Source organism: Zingiber officinale, chromosome 10A (genome assembly GCF_018446385.1).
Source record: "Zingiber officinale cultivar Zhangliang chromosome 10A, Zo_v1.1, whole genome shotgun sequence".
Lineage (NCBI taxonomy): Eukaryota > Viridiplantae > Streptophyta > Magnoliopsida > Zingiberales > Zingiberaceae > Zingiber > Zingiber officinale.
This window is the reverse complement of record NC_056004.1, coordinates 84159115-84166217: the sequence shown is the minus strand read 5'-3', so window position 1 is coordinate 84166217 and position 7103 is coordinate 84159115.

The window sequence follows — 7103 nt, the reverse complement described above, 5'->3', positions numbered from 1 at the left end:
GACTTAATATTATCCATATCCAATTGGAAGTCAAAATCCGTGCAACCCACAGGGACCAAATTAACTACCTTGTAAGCTAGCATATAATCTTTAGTGCCTCTAAGGTACTTCAATATATGCTTTACTGAAGTCCAATGTCCTTGTCTAGGGTTACTTTGATATCTGCTAACTATACCCTTGGCAAAACAGATTTCTGATCTCATACACAGCATTGCATACATTAGACTTCCCACAACCGAAGCATAAGGACTGCCTTCATATCCTTTATTTCCTTTGATGTCTTCGGAGACATCTCTTTAGATAAAGATACTCCATGCCTAAAAGGTAAGAAACCTTTCTTAGAGTTCTGCATGCTAAACGAGCAAGGATTGTATAAAGCTCGGGATAAGCACAACATTCTTTTCTTGCGATCCCTTATGTCTTTGATCCCAAGAATGTGTGCACATTTTCCTAAGTTCTTCATATCGAATTGTTTGGACAACCATACCCTTACTTCCGACAACACTTTGATATTGTTTCCAACTACCAAAAATGTCATATACGTATAGTACAAGAAATACCACCACGTTTCCATCACACTTTACAAAACTCATTCGGTTATAAAATAAACTCATAGGTCTGGATTACTTTATTAAACCGGATGTACCATGATCTTCAAGCTTTACTTCAGTCTATAGACTGATTAAGCTTTCACACAAGATGCTCTTTTCTCTTTGCAATGAACCTTTCTGGTTGCTTTATATGGATGTTTTCTTCAAGACTTTCATTAAGGAAAACTGTCTTGACATCCACTTGTCAAATCTCATAATCCATATGAGCAACAATAGATAAAGGAATCCAGATAGACTTTAAGCATGGCTACCGGTAAAAGGTTTCCCTTTTTCAACAAGCCTTGCTTTGAAAGTATATACCTTCCTGTCTGTCCTTCCTTTTCTATGGCTTTTACATCATTTGGTGATTTTTCGAGCTTCCAGACTTTATTAGAATACATATATTCTAATTCTTCATTGCTTTTTGCCAAGATGTTGCATCTTTATCTTGGAGTGCTTCATCATTCTTTATCTTGGAGTGCTTCATCATATGTCTGGGGATCAGGTTCATGTTTACTTTGGATCAACTTCAAAAACTCTCCCAAAAACATGAATCTCTCAGGTTGCCTCACAACCCTCCCACTACGACGAGACATTGTCTGTTGTTGTGATACATGTTGCAGTTTCCTTGTGGTATCTCATCTTGTACAGTTGGTACTAGATTAGACGTGTCCTTTATTAAGAACAAATTTACTTATGGGCTTGTGGTTCATTATATAGTCCTCTTCAAAAAATCAGTCATTGATGCTAACAATGACCTTCTGATTTTTAAGACTATAAACCTACTTTCGTTTCTCTAGGATAACCCACAAACAAGTGAATTACTATCCAACTTATCATTGTCTCTCTTCAGCATATGTGTTGGACTACCCGAATCCGAATAGGCTTACGCCTATTCAGCAATTATATATGAGTAGAGAGTTCTAACTTTGGAAGGTACTATGTTCACTTTCTTTTTCAGAGTATATCCTTAAAACGAACTTGGTAATTTTCTGAATATCTCATCATCAATCTAATTATTTCCATAAGAGTCATATACCTTCTTTCTACTACACCATTCTATTGGGGTGTACCAGGTGCAGTTAGTTGGGATTGAATCCCTACTTTTGATAAGTAATTCCTAAATTGTCCCAAGAGGTACTTGCCACTACGATCTTACCATAGTGACTTGATACTTTTATTTTAACGTTTCTCCGCATCAGCCTTATACTCTTTGAACTAATCAAAGCACTTAGTCTTGCGGCACATTAAGTAAATGTATTTGTATCTTGAATAGTTGTCTATAAAATAGACGAAATATTCGATACTTCCTCTTGTCTGGATAGTCATAGGATCACACAAATCAGGATGAACCAATTCCAACATATCTTTGGCTCCATACCCCTTAGACTTAAAAGCTTCTTAGTTATTTTTCCTTCCAAGTAAGACTCGCAGGTTGGAAAGATTTCCACTACTAATGAACCCAAAAGTTCATCAGCTACCAATGAATCCTACTCAAGTTAATATAACCCAGCCTTAGATGCCAAAGATATAATTGGTTCATTTCCGAAGGTTGCTTTCTCTTAAAGTTTAAAAGATGTGTTACTAATTTCCATTTATTACATCGTGGGAGTTATTGTATTTATAAATTGTCAACCAACATACCAGAACAGATAACTTCCCTCTTTTTCTTAACAACTTTAAAAGAGGCAGAATATCAAGTTCTTTGAATAGTTTAGAAACTAAAAACTAGTTCTTTCTAAACTTGGTACGTAAAGACAATTACTTAAAATCCATATTTTGTTCTTATCAAAGGATAAACATCTCCCACTGCAACAGCTGCCACTTTTACAGTAGTGCCCATGTAGACGGTGTTTTTATTTTCATTTAGTTATCGGGTTTCCTGAAACCCTGCAATGAATTGCGGACATGATTAATGACATCTGTATCTACACTTCAGGTTCTAGTAGATAACACCACTAAACATGTTTCAACTAATGAATTAAATACACCTATATTGTTCTTAGTTCTAAGAAGACAGTCTACCTTAATGTCCAAGTCCTATTTCCAATCATTACAATTGGGACTACTAAGTCTTTTCTATAGTATAACAACTAGGGAATTGACAAACATTTTGAATCCTAAGAATCACAAAAATATTTGGTCAAGATCAATTCCTGAAAATCCCATGAATTTTGTATGCCACGATAGTGTGGACGTATACAAAATCAAAGAGGAGATTTTATCCATTAATTTTATTATCTCGTCAACTTTACTTTATGACGAATAAAATTAATAGTTGATTTGTCTTTGATCAAATATTTGGTCAAAACTTTTGAATTTAAAATAACATTGATTCCTCAAACAATATTATTTAAATTCACCAACACCTCAAACACCGTGAATTTTGCATGCCACGATAGTGTGGACGTATACAAAATTTAAACATTTGTAAGAGGAGGGTTTTACCCATTAATTATCTTGTCAATAAATCTTTATGACAAAATAAAATTACCTCAAACACCGTGAATTTTGTATGTCACGATAGTGTGGACGTATACAAAATCAAACATTTGTAAGAGGAGTTTTTTAATTTTATTACCTTGTCAACCTATTTATTTGACAAATTAATAGTTGGTTTTCTTCGGTCACACAAATAATAGCAGTGACTCCGATGGGGAGGATACTATTAGACGTGTCTAAGTGTATACCATTACTTGACACTAAGTCCATTAATAAGATTGTGCCCCTTCCGATGGGGAAGATCACACACTCTTAATTAACTTCCTATAGTCATCCAAAATAGAAGTTTAATCTAGTGATTCGCAAATAAACTCATCCGATATGGAGGAAGGCACTCAGAGCCAACGCGCAAGCTTGTTGCATCACTTATAAACCAGTAATGGAGACCGTGGAATTTATTAAAAAAAATAAATCTCTCTCCCACTTAGTTATTTAAAGTGAGGAATTTTGACTATGCTAGCCTACTTAACATGCATACTAACAAGCACACACGGCACAACATAAAAAGCAATAAATAGAAAACTAATTTTCAACTATTATGGCTTTTATCTATTGTTGTCATCCGTGTGTCACCAACCCTAGCTGCTGCCATCTTTGGCCACCGCCATCTTGCTCCTTGTTCCGCTGCGCCTCTGGTCCTCAAAAGGTTCCACGCCTTGCAAGATTCGATCCGCGACATAAATAGAATTTTACATTTTTCAATCCTATATTCCTCGAAGGGATGTACATGTAAACTAGATCGAACATAAAATAAAATTTACATCCATCGATCCTATATTCCATAAAAGGAATGTACATGTAACTAGATCAAAAATAAAATCCTAATAAAGCTAAATACAACTCTTGCTGTATTTTATAATATAATCATGCACACACAATAAAATGTCCTTGACATGTCCAAGGGTCCAATCACACACACAATATCTATAAGCCATAATAGTTGGATCCTGCATCCACAAAGTTAGCACATCCTACTATTATCCTGCCTAAATTATGTATGACTTGTGCATAATTAAACTAATACCAAATACACAGAAGCAAAACCCTAGCTTTGATACCAATTGTTGGTTGCTACTCGGAAAACCTTATGGTTCCACTGTACAAAAATTTTATACAAAGGTCTGAACATTTTCCTAGCTACCATGTGTTCTTTTAAATTAAACTTGGATCGCCTGCGGAACTTAACACGTTTGATCCAAAGTTTAATTTATTTGTTCTTTTAGGTTTAGACTTGGATCTCTTGTGGAACTTAACACGTTCGATCCAAATCACCTAGGTTATTAATTCCATTAAATATTAATTTTCAAAATTGTCTTCCAGGACTGCATGGCGAGGCACATGACCTTCTTGGATAAGGGAACAACCATCACCTCCTAGACAAAGTCTTTTAAGGAAAGCTAATATTTAATTTCCTTAAATAACTTTAGGTCAACCAAAAAGAACAATCAAATCACAAGGAAAATAAAAATAAAAGAACACAACATCGAAAACTAATTCGAAATACTAGAATCGCAAGCCTCTTGTATTTGGTATTTTTACAAAGAAATAAAACTAGTATGATGCGAAAATTAAATACTAGTATACCTTTTCTTTTGCAAACAAAAAACCTCTAGGTCTTCTACCATATTCCTCTTCTAATCCCGGACATTGTGTGGGCAACGATCTTCCGAGATGAGAACCACCAAGGCACCTTCTTCTTCCTTCCTTCAAGTTTCGGCCAAGCATATCTTCTAAAGGATGAAGAACTTTTTTTACCAACCAAGCTCCAAGGGATGCAAGCTTTCTCTCCTTCTTCCTCAAGCTAGATCCGGCCACCTCCTCCAAGCTCCAAGAGATAAAGGATTTCGGCGACACAAGAGGAAGAGAGAAAAGGAGAAGGGCCGGCCACACCAAGGAAGAAAAGAGGGAGAAAATAGAATAGAGTCGTTAGCTATGAAGCCTCCTTTACCCCCTCTTTTATAATCCTTGGTCTTGGCAAATAAGAAAAATTTAATAAAAACTTCCTTAATTCTTTTGCCATTGAAAAGAAAAATTTATTTAATTAAAAATAATTTTCTTCTCATCAATTATAACCGGCCATATTAAAGCTATAATCAAGGAGAGTTTTAATTAATTAAATCTTCCTAATTTATCTCCAAAAAATTTCTCCAATAATTTTCATCCCTTCATGATTGGTTAATAAAAAGGAAATTTTATAAATTAAAATCTTTCTTTTAAACATGTGGATAAAAAGAAAGTTATCTCTAAAAATTAAAATATCTTTTAATCTACAAATAAGGAAAGATCTCAAATCTTTTTTTAATCTCTTGTAGAAACTTATAAAAGAGAATATTTAATTTTTAAACTCTCTTTTAAATCATGAACATGATTAAAAAGGAAAGTTTTCTTAAAATTTAAAATCCACCTTTTAATCAATAAATAAGGAAAGATTTCAAATTTTAAACTCTCTTTTAAACATGTAGATGATTTACAAATAAGGAAAGTTTTTACCAAAAATTAAAATCATCCTTTTAATCTACAAATAAGGAAAGAGATTAATCTCTTCTCTTAATCTTTTGTAGAAAGCTATAAAAAGAAATTTTAATTTTTAAACTCTCTTTTAAAAACATGATATCCACATAAGAAATAATTTTAATAAAAATCCTTTTTAATATTCTAGTGGCCGGCCACCTAAGCTTGGGACCCAAGCTTTGGCCGGCCACCAACTTGGCTCATCCACTTGGTCTTGGCCGGCCCTAGCTTGGGTTCCAAGCTATCTTGGCCAGCCCCATTGGATGGGTAAGAAGGTGGGTATATGGTAGGTATAAATCTCTATATACAAGAGGCTATGATAGGGACCGAGAGGAGGAATTGGTTTTGGTCTCCCGATGAAATTAAGCATCCCGTGTTCGCCCCGAACACACAACTTAATTTCATCAATAATAATTCATTCCACTAAAGAACTATTATTGAACTACCGCACCAATCCCAAATTACATTTTGGGATCCTTCTTATTATGAGTGTGTTAGTCTCCCTGTGTTTAAGATGTCGAATATCCACTAATTAAATGAGTTACTGACAACTCATTTAATTAATATCTTAGTCTAAGAGTAGTACCACTCAACCTTATCGTCATGTCGGACTAAGTCCACCTGCAGGGTTTAACATGACAATCCTTCTGAGCTCCTCTTGGGGACATTATCAACCTAGATCACTAGGACACAATTTCCTTCTATAATCAACAACACACACTATAAGTGATATCATTTCGCAACTTATCGGGCTTATTGATTTATCGAATTAAATCTCACCCATTGATAAATTAAAGAAATAAACATCAAATATATGTGCTTGTTATTATATTAGGATTAAGAGCACACACTTCCATAATAACTGAGGTCTTTGTTCCTTTATAAAGTCAGTATAAAAGAAATGACCTCTAATGGTCCTACCCAATAGACTCTAAGTGTACTAGTGTAATTATATAGTTAAGATAAACTAATACCTAATTACTATATAATTACACTACGACCTTCCAATGGTTTGTTCCTTTCCATCTTGGTCGTGAGCTACTGTTTATAATTTATAAGGTACTGATAACATGATCCTCTGTGTGTGACACCACACACCATGTTATCTACAATATAAATTAATTGAACAACTATATTTATCATAAATGTAGACATTTGACCAATGTGATTCTTATTTCTAGATAAATGTTTATACCAAAAGCTAGGCTTTTAGTATACATCCTAACAAAAAGGGCCACGACTATGTGACTCAACCAGAGAAGAAGCCGTGTAAGGCCGTGTGGATCTCACACGACCGTGTGACGAAGAACACGGGTCGTGTCATGCCGAAAATAGAGCTGTGCTGAATTCTGGGCAGACTGCAGACCGTTCGTAAAACGGCCATAACTTTGCGTTCGGTTGGAGTTTTTGGATGATCTTTATACCAAAACGTAGTTGACTTCAAGATCTACAACTTTTCTTCAGGCCCAATAGAGAGGGAGACTTGTCTGCCCATGATAA